General features: G+C 32.6%; 1 long non-coding RNA gene and 1 pseudogene across 1 annotated transcript; both read left to right on the top strand.

The window, feature by feature from the left end:
- The first annotated feature begins 956 nt into the window (after positions 1 to 956).
- Positions 957 to 1,514, top strand: LOC146888708 (uncharacterized). The gene is made up of 3 exons (XR_014993654.1): positions 957 to 1,073; positions 1,157 to 1,314; positions 1,393 to 1,514. It is a non-coding gene; the product is annotated as an uncharacterized LOC146888708 (long non-coding RNA).
- Positions 1,515 to 6,334: 4,820 nt separating this feature from the next.
- On the top strand, positions 6,335 to 10,215 carry LOC114188328 (uncharacterized; annotated as a pseudogene).
- Positions 10,216 to 13,144: the final 2,929 nt, after the last annotated feature.

Raw genomic sequence — 13,144 nt, forward strand, 5'->3', positions numbered from 1 at the left:
GATATGGAATGATCTTTACTGTTTACGTTATTTTTCCAGGGGGATATGATTCCTACAATGGTAAAAAAGGAAGATATAGGTTTGTGGGAAGAAAAGTTGGTTGAGGGTCATACCTACATAATGCATAATTTTAAAATCATGAAGAACCAAGGACAATTTCGGGTTTGTGACCACCCTTACAAGTTATTGTTCATAGGTGCAACAACTATAAAAGAACAACCAATTTCAAGTATTCCTCTAAACAGTTATAATTTCAAAAGTATCGAGGATATAGTTGATGGAAAATTCTCTGCTGATTTGGTGTATGGTAGGTACATATACTAATGCTTTTTTACTTTATCCTGTAGAAATTTAATGATTTTGTTTTCATGGTAATATTGGTTTTATATATTATTGGAGTGGTGGATAATGTGAGGTGTAATCCCCAGTCCAAGAATGTTGTGTTTCATATAAGGGATTTAAGGTTTGTGTATTTGATATAAGTATAGTGTTTTAATTTATTAGGGTTTCATATATGTGTTGTTGTTTATAATGTATTGTTGTTTCATTTTACAGTTCTGCTGTTATTGGGTGTACGTTGTGGGATTCCTATTACTTTAAATTTATGAGTAATTGGAGGGGAGAACCAGATTCCTTTATTATTGTTGTTATGTTGACTCAAGCTAAGATCAAGCCGTCTTCAGGTTTGTGAATTTAAATTCATTATTTTGTGGTATTTTGTAATCATTTGTAATCATTATTCTTCTGATGGATTTAGGACAGTGGCCAGTGTCAATATCAAATTCCTGGAATGGTTCAAAGTTGCTTATGGGTGATGAATGTTCTGAATTGGTCAGGTTCAAGGAGCAATGGATACAATATACATTTCTTGAATTACTTAGTTCTTAGAACATTATTTTCCATTTATTATATTATACTAACATACATATTGGAAGTATAGACGTTTTGGCAATAAAGTTAGTCAAAGTCAAGAAGCTAGCCAATTGAGTTCATCGTCTCAATATAGTGAACATGAGAAATTTATTTATAAAGCTGTTGTGAGTACAATATCCGAAATCACAACAATGAAGGAGGTAATATAGCACTAAGTAATGGTTTTAACATCCTTATTGAATTTTTAAGTTTGTTATTGTAATGACTTTTTTTATGTATATAGGAAGTGTATTGTGTTACTGTTGCAACTACCGTCAAGTTTAATTTAGGGAATGATGGATGGTGTTATCCAGTATGCAATGGTTGCAGGAAGAAGACTGAAGAGATAGGTGCTTTTAAGTGTGTCATGTGTGGGTTTAATAATGAAAAACTTGGAATTAGGTTTGTATTTTTTTTTTAGTATTGTATATGTTAATGTATGTTGTATGATTTTAATTAAAAAAGTTAATTTTGTTGTAGATATAAGTTGGAATTACAGGTCTGTGATGGAGATAGTTATGCGAATTTCGTTATATGGGATCAAGACTGCATTAACTTGATTGGTGTATCAGTTGTTGAGTTAATGAATAAGATGATTGAGGTAGTATTACTATGTTGATTTATTAATTTAACAAAATTTTAGTGTTAATGTCTTTTTCTTTTGTTAGGATGGGGAAGGTGATCCGAAATGTTTTCCAGAGGATCTAGATGTTATGCTGGGATGTACTCTTGCATTCAAGGTTAGAGTTCAACCAAAAAATAGATCTTCATCGGTCATGAAAGCTTCAAACAATCTTGAAACCATTGCTTTTATTAGAAGTAAACTTGACTCAAAGATGGTAACTCATTTATATGATGCTTTAAGTTTAGATACCCTACTGGAATAGTTACATCAAATTAAATGTTTTTAATTACCCAATTTTTTATTCTTCATATGTAGATTAAAGACTCCAGTGCTGAAGCTACGTCTGATTCTAGTACTGAGGAAAATTCTAAGGGCAGAGACCAATTACAATAGGTGAAATAATTTATGTCACTAATTGCTTTGTATGTAGTTTTTATGATGTAATAAATATTTGTCTAAACGCACAGGGTAAACAGTCTTTTGATCTACTTGTATATGACTCTAACAACGAACAAGAATCAATTCCCATTATTAGTTACGAGTCTTAGACAGATGTGGTTAGACTCATTTAAATTTATGTTAGTCATTTATTTGCGACACTAAATAAATGATGTAATAACTGTTGTTATAGAAATTATAGAATAAGGAGTCCAGTCCCACATATATATGTGGTTCCAGGATGCAATCTATGGCGGTTGGTTTGATTAAAAGTGGATCTCGTGGAAAAAATGTATGTGTACTTTAAACTATATGTATACTTCTTTGTTCAGACTAAATTTCTAATGAGGTACTTTTATGCTAATTTTAGATTAAAGAGTCCAGTCCCACTGCAATATGTGGCTCCAGTACCCAATCGAAAGCTACAAATCCGATTAAAACAGGATTTCATGGAAATAAGGTATCTGTACTTCAACCTATTTTTATAGTTTTCTATTGACACTAAATTTATGATATGCTATTTTTATGCAAGTTACAAATTAAAGAGTCTGATCCTGTAGATCTAAGTCCTTGCAGTACGCAATCTAAAACACTTGCTTCCATTAAAACTCCAAGTCATACAGGAAAGGTCTCTATAATTTAAACTGTTTGTATACTTATTTCATTGCACTAAATTTTCTATTTTCTAACCACTTTATTTTTAAATGGACAGATTAAAGAATCTAGGGGTAAGCCAAGTGTTAATAAAAATACCGAAGCTGACAATTGCATGGTAAGATAAGATATGTAATTTTATTAAATATGAAATGTTTTATAACTAACAAAATGGATGTCATAGTAATACTGTTTTGATATGCTGCAGTTGACTGTGAGTGCTTTAGCAGATCATGATCCTTATATTGATTTTTGTGTTACCCCTACAAAGGACTTATTGCTGGACTTTGAAGTTGATTGCGACCACCTTGAAGACATACCAAGTGTAGAATTTTCGAGGTCCAAGACTAAGAAACGAGTGAAACAGGAAAAACACTGATGTGGGCCACTGCTGTTTGTAATTAGACATATATATAATATATATATTAAATGTGGGTGGTAAATGCTAACTTGGGTTTTGGAAACCATAGCCATGTTAATGTTTTTTGTGGTGGACTTGGGTGTATTTTGTTGGAGTTGGCTATCAAGGATGCAAAATGGTTATAATTAATGTTGGAAACACCAAAGGATATCGCACATTGGATATGTAATGTTATGGTAATTTTATTCAAAGAATCATTATACATATATTTCGGGTTAAAGGGTTAATTATTGATTATTGAATGTGATATGATACAACTGTTGTTACAAGTTTAAATGTTATATGGACAAGAACCCAAATGAGATACTATTTGGTGTAAAAGTACGTTGATGGTAAAATAGTATGCAAAATATATGTATAGGTAATAGTTCATTAAAGATGTTTACAAAATGTACGTAATGTTTTGAAACATATGATCAACACCGGAACTAATTTTTTATCTCAATAACCATTAAAATTGGTAAATCACGAACTTCGTTAAACTATATTCTTGAGTTTATTTTCTTAATGATCAAATTAATATTAATACTTAACATGGACCATTACGAGATCACAACGAGAAGCATAAGGAATCATTTAGACAAATAGGATGCAATATATATATATATATATATATATATATATATATATATATATATATAGCTAATAGTTCATTAAACATGTTTACAAAATATAACATATGATGAAGACCGGAACTAAATTTTTATCTCCATTACATGAATATACATGCTTAGGTCTCTATCAACACCAAGTTGGATCATAGTGCCTTCCTTGAATCCATTTTCATTGCAAAAATCTTTCCATCCACAAGTTAAATAACATTGACTGTTATTTCTTCCAGACCATCTAATTTTGCAAGGCCAACAATCACCTTCTGCATTCACCAGTAAATAGCGCTTCCTCTATTTAACCAAAGCTTTTCCAGCAAATTCAGAATCCAAGTACTGAAAGAAGTTTGAATTTTAATAAATTAGAACACATCAAACAAATTGATAATTCAAATAACCAAGTTTAAGAATCCGTTACCAATGAAGAAGATTTTGCATCATTTGAAGATAAGCATTTTGACATTGAATGGTAGAAGTCTGTAGGATCATAACCTCCATCATTTGAAGATAAGGCTTCCGAATTATTACTACTGACCAATTGCGCAGTATAATCAATTTCAATTGCTTAAGTAGAGAAAACCTTGAATAAAAACGTATTTTTGTCAACATAATTCATATGTATGGCTTTGTTTTCCTTCAGATTGTAGTATTGACATATCTCTAAGACACCTTTATGTATTATAAAATCTCCATTCTCTAATTTCTGGATACTAACATCATGTTTCTTCTGACGCGGATCAATAAGTTTAAATTTGTTGATAGTCAATTCATGTCCCCAAAAAATAACAAAGGAGTCGTCTAGGCGAATGATTTTCTGCAACCAAGTTAAACATAAACAAATCATTTAAAGCAAATGTTTCAGATAATGAAATACAATGATTCGAAGTTTTAAATAGTACCTCAGATACCAATATCTCGAATCTAAAACAAGTCATAAACCTTGAAGAAGACAAAGTGTGTTGCGGCATAGGAACCATGTTGGGTGCAGGATAATATATTTCTTCCATGGGTAAACTGAAAATTCTAAATTGGAAATACCGGTTTCCATAGTAAATGATCACTAACCAGTAAAGATCATCCAACTTATAAAACTTTGCAAGTTCACTAGCTATCCGAAATTTGCGGTTTTCCATCAAAGAATCTTCAAATTCAACCATAATAAAATTTCCTACCAGATCACGAAAATAGATTGGGCCCATTAGCATGTGTTGTCCCCAGTAAGCAAAGAAGGTTTCATCAAACTCTACGAATTCCTACAAACAATTACAAAAGCCAACAAAAATGGAATTTTTAGAAAAGTGATAAGTATACACGGTCTAATGGTTGAACATTTCATGAAAGATTGATTTTTCCAGCAATCTAACAATAAAAGAAGCGTTAAAAGTAAATGAAATCACAACTTTAAGACTTACCCATTGTGGATGAACCAAAGTCATTGAAGTCTGGAACCAGTTCTTGAAGGAGTAACGTTTTGCAGAGTTATTTTCATTTTCCTGAGAGGTCACCATTGAAGAGGTCGCCAAACAGAAAAAAGTAAAGAATATAGAAATGCTGAAACGACGCAAGGGGTTATCCAAATGGAACGTTCTATCGTTACACTTATTTTTTTTAATTGAAAAAAAAACCATAGAAATGAAAGCTTAATTAATGGATGTAGACATTTACATCAAGTACATTCTAGAAAAGCGTTAAGAAGTCGAACTGCCCCCATACCATGCAATCAATCATTTCTATAAAAAAGGATTTCATAAAATTTATTTAATAATTAAATTATTTTTGGCGCGCATTATGCATGGACCGTGAACGAAAAGCTTTTTTAGGAAGTTCTGTTTCAAAGCTTCAGACATCAAAAAAACTAATACACACAACAGCGGGCAATGTAATGGATCAAGTAGCCAACCAGTAAAGTAAATGAAGTGTGAGGTACAAAAATGGATTAAATGCTATTTTTAATGTTTGGTTCTTGCACATATTAGACATCTACCTTGTCTTTATTCCATCTTCGAATTAATTTTTCAACATTTATGTTATGTCAATGTGTTTGTGTATTGGGATAAATTTTAAAGTTCTCTATGTACACCATTAATGACTTTACCTTTAACAGATTAATGTGAATGTGCAAATTGCTTTTGTTTCAGTTCCAACTTTTATTGCCATAGTAACCAATATGAGTGATTCGAAGGTGCTATCAAATCTAGGTTGTGCAAATGCAAGACTAAAGAGAAAGTTAGTGCTAAAACAAAAGAAAATGAAGTGTGCACAAAAGACTCAAAGTCTCCTACTTGACGAGGAACAGCGGAAGAAAAGGAATTTCACACCATTATATGATATAATAATGAATGCTTTCCTCAATCAAGATACTCCAACACATAATGATATCAGTGGCTATTATAAAGGTCAACCACCACAGAGAAGAACTAACGAAATGAACCACAGATTATTTCATCAGAGTTCTCATCGTCAAAATTTATTTCGAAAGTTTGAGGTTGTTGGATCCATAGGTCAATCATCTTTCCAGAGAGTACTAAAGGATACTACAATATGTCCAAGTACAAGTACTCCAATCGAAAATATGGGTACAGGTAGTAGTTTCTAAATTTCTGCGCATATGACTATACATTCTAAATTAAATTTTATACTTTATTATTTACTAAAGAAGCATCTGTTGACAAAATAATGGAAAAGCAGTCTGGCAAGTTGCAAAGAATAAATGAATTGCACACTAGCAATTTAGGATTTCAATATCCTTTACTCTTCCCATATGGGGAAGATGGTTATAGACATGATGTCAATCATCGACAAAAACCAGGATTCAACAACAAAAGGAACAGACTCACAATTAGGGAATGGTTTTGTTTTAGATTACAAACGAGACAATCTGAAGCACAAACTTTGCTTAGATCTAGACGACTTTTTCAACAATTCATAGTTGATGGATATACAATGATGGAGTCTGAAAGATTGTCATTCATTAAATATAATCCATCGAAGTTAAGGGTTGATAAATACAATAACCTCTGTCAGGCTTCCACCAGCTCACAAACTCAAGGATCACAACAAGGAAAGAGGGTTGTTCTTCCGTCATCTTTTATTGGTAGTCGCAGATTCATGGACCAACTATATTTTGATGGAATGACTATTTGTAGTTATATGGGATTCCCAGACCTTTTTATAACTTTCACATGCAATCCTAAATGGCTAGAAATAACCAGACTACTTGCTAAGCTAAAGCTATCTCCAACAGACCGTCCTGATATAGTTTCAAGGGTCTTCAAGATTAAGTTTGAACAACTTTTGACAGACTTAACTAAGAATCATCTACTAGGCAAAACTATTGCATGTAAGCCATCCCTTTTTGTAATCATCGTTCTTTAATATGGTTTTCTATCAAATCAGTTTGGATTGTTTTTTTTTTGTGAATAAATGTCTTTTGCTTCATTTGCAGTCATGTATACCATAGAATTTCAGAAGCGTGGTCTACCTCATGCACACCTACTGATTTTTTTGCATCCCAGTAGCAAATACCCAACTCCTGATGATATTGATAAGGTAATATCTGCAGAAATCCCTTGTCCAATAAGTAATCATGAATTGCATAAATGTGTTCAAGATCACATGATTCATGGACCTTGTGGAATGTCAAACAAATCTCTGCCTTGCCTGAAAAACGGAAATGCTCACGCCTATTTCCAAAAAAATATCAAAGGACAACTACCATATCAGAAGATGGTTTTCCTCATTATCGTAGAAGGAACGATTCATTAACAGTAACCAAGAATGGGGTTTGCTTTGACAATCGTTCTGTGGTTCCTTACAATCCACAATTGTTGTTGAAGTACCAAGCACATATAAATGTTGAATGGTGTAATCGTAGCACTTCCATCAAGTACTTATTCAAATATATCAACAAGGGTTATGACAGAATAACGGCTGCTATAGTTCCCGAGCAAAATGAATTCTTTTTGAACAAAGAACCAATAGATGAAATCAAGCAATATCTTGATTGCAGATATGTATCTCCTTGTGAAGCATGTTGGAGAATATTTTCGTTTCCAATTCATGGACGAAATCCAGCAGTAGAAAGATTGTTTTTCCATCTTTTTGGAGAACAGGCAGTATACTTTAAAGATGATGACGTGATTGATGATATCATGGGAAAGACAACAGTTTCAGAATCAATGTTTATAGGTTGGATGAAATGTAATAAGAAATACGCAGAAGCCAGGGAATTAACATATGCTGAATTTGTTTCTAAGTTTGTATATGTCAAGAAAGATAGATATTGGAAACCAAGGAAAATGGGGAATACTATTGGAAGACTGATTTGGGTTCCTCCAAGTACTGGAGAAGTATTTTATCTTAGAAGAATGCTAACCCATGTAAGAGGACCAACATCCTACATTGATATCAGAACAATTAACAATGTAATATATTCTACATTTAGAGAAGCTTGCTTAGCTTTAGGAATATTAGAAGATGATACAGAATATGTTGAAGCTATAAAAGAAGCAAAGGATTGGGGTTCCGGACATTATCTAAGAAAATTATTTGTCACTATCATGTTGTCAAATAGTATTAATCGACCAGAAGACCTATGGAACAAGACATGGGAGTGGAGTGGTTAACAGATGGAATTCTCTACCGAGAGAGAATAATAGCAGGAATTTCAGGTTAGCTCCAATAAATTGTATTCATAAATATATAATGCAAAATTAAATATCATAATGTTTTTGTGTGCAGAACTGAATCTTACTCCAGAAGTAATCCAAAATCTAACCTTGATTGAGATTGAAAAGATCTTGGAATCTAATAGAAGCAGTTTAAAGTTCTTCCCAACAATGCCATACCCAAATGGATTCGTTACCCAAAATTGTGGAAATAGATTGGTATATGCAGAACTTGACAATAACACTGTTGACCAACAACATTTATTCCAATCAAATTTCAAATCCATGACAAGTTAAGTATTATTATCGTTTTTTGTACTTGACTATTAAATCGAATTACATTATACAATCAGTTTGAATAACCATTCAATTACAGGTGAACAAAAAAATATTTTTGAAAAGATCAAGCAAGTAGTTGTTAATAAACAAGGAGGTGTATTCTTTTTGTATGGGTATGGTGGAACTGGCAAAACGTTCATGTGGAAGACACTTTCAGCAGTAGTTCATTCCAAAGGTAAAATTGTACTCACAATAGCTTCAAGTGGAATAGCTTCTCTATTATTGCTAGGGGGAAGAACAACACATTCTAAATTCAAGATACCGGTTCCAACACTAGAACATTCAATTTGTAACATTTCACAAGGATCTGAAGCGTCAGAGTTGTTAAAGAAAGCATAACTAATTATTTGGGATGAAGCTCCTATGGCACACAAATTTTGTTTTGAAGCTCTGGATAGAACTCTAAATGACATAATGAACGGTATTACAAAAGAAGGTTCAGTTTTTGGAGGAAAAGTCATAGTATTTGGAGGAGACTTTAGGCAAATATTACCTATTATACCAGGAGGGTCCAGATCAGATATTGTCAACGCCACAATTAATTCATCTTATATATGGGATCACTGTGAAGTTTTAAAACTGATAAAAAACATGTGTCTATTACAAGAAGGCCTACAATCAACTACTGCATCAGAGATTCAAGAATTCTCAGACAGGATTGTTCAAATTGGTGATGGTAAGTTACAAGAACCTAATGACGGTTTAGTTGAAATTGAAATACCTGAAGAATTCCTAATTTCAGAGTTCAATGATCCTATAGAAGCAATTGTGTCTGCCATTTACCCAAATTTGATACAAAACCATACGGACGAGTCCTATCTATAGTGTAGGGCAATATTGGCAAGTAGGATTGAGACAGTCAATGAAATCAATCAATACATGTTATCACTAATTCCAGGTATATTAATCTACATCCCCAAACTGATGATTATAATTTGGAAATTTAGTGTGACTAATGTTATTACTAATACAGGGGAAGAAAATGAGTATCTTAGTTGCGATTCAATTGATGAAACAGAATCTGCTTCAAATGATAGCTACAACACTATAACTTCCGAATTCCTAAATTCTCTCTCTACGTCTGGCCTTCCTAACCATAGAATCAAACTGAAGATTGGAGCACCAATAATGCTTTTGAGGAACTTGGATTAAGCAGAAGGTTTGTGCAATGGGAGCAGATTAATAATAACAAGACTTGCAAACCATGTTATTGGAGCTAAGATGATTACAGGTAATAAAGATAATCAAGACATTTATATTCCACGAATGTCAATGTCCCCTTCACAATCCCCATGGCCATTTAAGCTAATCAGAAAAAATTTTCCTATCATGCTATCATATGCAATGACAATAAACAAATCTCAAGGTCAATCACTACGTTTTGTTGGATTGTATTTACCGACACCGGTATTTAGTCACGGTCAGCTATATGTTGCAGTCTCTCGAGTTCAAAGTAAATCTGGATTAAGAATCCTAATCCATGATAAGGACAACAAACCTTCGAATACAACAACCAATGTTGTATACAAAGAAGTGTTCCCAAATGTATAGTTTGTCTTAAGACAAAATCTTTTCTTACTATTTACTAAACATTTTGTACAAGACTGTCAAAGAACTGATTAGAAAAAGATATATTATTGTATTCCGATTCCATACAAAGAAGTTCGATCTATTATTTAAGTTTATAGGTGATACCAAAATACATTACCAAAGATGCATAAAAATTCTTACCTTTCGAGTTAGAAAGAACCATTGCAATAAGCTTATCAAGATCTACCCATGATAAAACCTGGAAATCCCAATTGCAAACAATGATACATGTCTCTTCGCAAGTTTAACTGCAAAAACGAAAAATCTTCAATAAATTCTGAAAAAAAACATCCAGATCCCGTCTAATATGGTTTGCAGAGTAATTGATCAATATGAGATTAAAAAAAGAATAACCAATTCAACGTTATTGAGGCCACAAGAACTCACCAAAACAGATATCAAGCTCCTTCCATTGTTCCAACTTTTCAATTGTTCCCAAAAGCTTACAATTTCCCCTATATGAACCCGTGACCAATGACTACTTTAGAATCTTTTCAGGTTGACCATTATTTTGTCCTATTGCACCACACATGACAATGCATTTAAACTGAAACCAACAAACGTACCTAACTTATATTGAAGTTTGATAACAACACCACCAAAATTGATTTCTGCACCACTACGATAAAATTTATTATATTCAGTTTTTTTTTCAAGTCCAGCTTTTATTTACAACCATACATCTTCCAGTATGTTTTGTTTCACGATCCATTGGGGGTACGTCAACTTAGAACCCAATCCAAATTTTCACTAACCACACCACCACAAGTCTTAGCTACAAATATACCATTAGCCATGACTATAATATCGGTACACAACTGGATCATCGCACTTAATTATTTGATTAACATTAAGATTAAAAATTTTCGTTATTAATCAATTATTGCAGTTAAATATTTTCATCACATTCCTACAAAGCTTTGCTTTATTAATTAATTTTTGGGATTAATTCTCTTTTTAATAAATTTTCTCTGTAACTTCTACAATTTTTATATAACATCCAAAATTATACAAAAATACACATTATTTTAATTAGTACCGCTCAATTTATTATTTTAATTGTTACATTCAAGTAATTTAGTGCCCACGTTAATATACCAACAAAAATTAAACAATTCTATACCAGATAATTTATTACTTACTACATTAAAACCACGTCAACCATTTTAAGTAATGAAATATTATTACATATAGTCTCAATCAATATCTAAAACATTTTAACGATATTTAATATCAACCTGGACTACTTGGTCAAATATCAACGTCGACTACTTGGTCAAATATCATCATTCAACAAAATAACAATCCACAATTAAACACGAGTTCACAAAATAGACATTGTCCTTGCAAAAAAAGCAAAAAAATAAATTAACCAACACAGCTAAACCTTTACAACATGGATGATATTTTTCTTATCATCGTCTATTACAAATTTTATGCCATCACCAGCAGCTAAGCCATTGTCCTTACAGAACGTCTTCCATCCACACGTCAGATAGCATTCAAAATTGCTCCTTCCAGTCCAACGAATTGAACAAGGCCAATATATAGCAGTTTCATTTATCAGCAAATAGCTCTTGCGGCTTTTATCCAAAAACTGTCCAGCAAAATTGGAATTCAGATACTGCAAACAAAAATTCCTCTGTTCAAGACCAATTCCATAACAATACAACTATGAGAAATATACATCCATAAACATAAAGTATACCAAACATGAACTTCGAACATCATAATGAGTTAAGTATTCCACCACTCCATCATCACTAATAGGTGACGCATTATCAACAATAGCACTAACATCAGCATTATCAGGAATGCCACTACCATCAGGTTCATTAACAACATCATGCTCTATATCATTTCCACTCACTGAATCCCTACAGTACACAATTTCTACTCCTTCAGGGGAGAAAAACTTATGGATAAATTGATTTTTTCCTACATAACTCAAATGTAAGAAAAAATATTTCTTGAACCCATAGTACTTCAGAAATTCCGCCAACCCAAACAATACAATAGTGCCTACATCTGTTGTATCCACAGACAGCTCAAACTTTTTCCTAAGAGGATCATAAAGTTCAACTTTACGATCAAGTTTTAGTTCATCCTAAGAAAACATCTAAAATTCTTCTGGGAGAAGAATGTATGGTTGTTCAGAAGCAATACAAGTAAATCAAAAATTAGTAAATATAGATATACCTGCACAAAATTAATCAAACTATGTAAGGAATATAACACTTTACCGTCGATCGCAGCAACTTCACTCTAAAACATTGAAAAAATCTTGGTGAACCCAAAGGATCATAGGTCATCCCAGTCCTTGATTGCCCTACCACAGGATACTCAACTTCCTTCCAATATGAGTCAAAGACTCTTAACCGAAAGTACCTATCTCCACAAAACAGAGTGCACACGTAACACATGCATCACAAATTATAGAACCCTAATATCTGAAAAACACCACGAAATTTCCTCTATGCCACCAGATTTTCATCAAACTTAATGTTAAGCACATTTCCCGAAGGATCAGAAAAATAGTTTGTCCCTATTACTAGTGATTTACCCCATTCCAAGAAGAAGCCTTCATCAAACAATAAAAAATCCTGGGAAAAATAGAAACAGAAAGGAATGCGTTCAATAATTTTTGTTTTTAAGAAATTTCCTACTCTCAAACAAAATCACATTAAAAACGATTGCTTTCAAACCAAATCACATTAAAAAGGAAAAAAAACAAAAAACAGACAACTGAATTAACATTAACCTCAGAAGGATCCAAGAACATGACCGAGTTCTGGTAAAAAATTTTGAAACTCAAATGTTTGGAACCTGACATTTTCCCTTCTGCCCAAACGAAACACAGACCTATGGACTTTGAAGGGTTTTCTTTTGT

Source organism: Vigna unguiculata, chromosome 1, assembly GCF_037176805.1.
Source record: "Vigna unguiculata cultivar grain cowpea cultivar isolate G323 ecotype 2 chromosome 1, ASM3717680v1, whole genome shotgun sequence".
Lineage (NCBI taxonomy): Eukaryota > Viridiplantae > Streptophyta > Magnoliopsida > Fabales > Fabaceae > Vigna > Vigna unguiculata.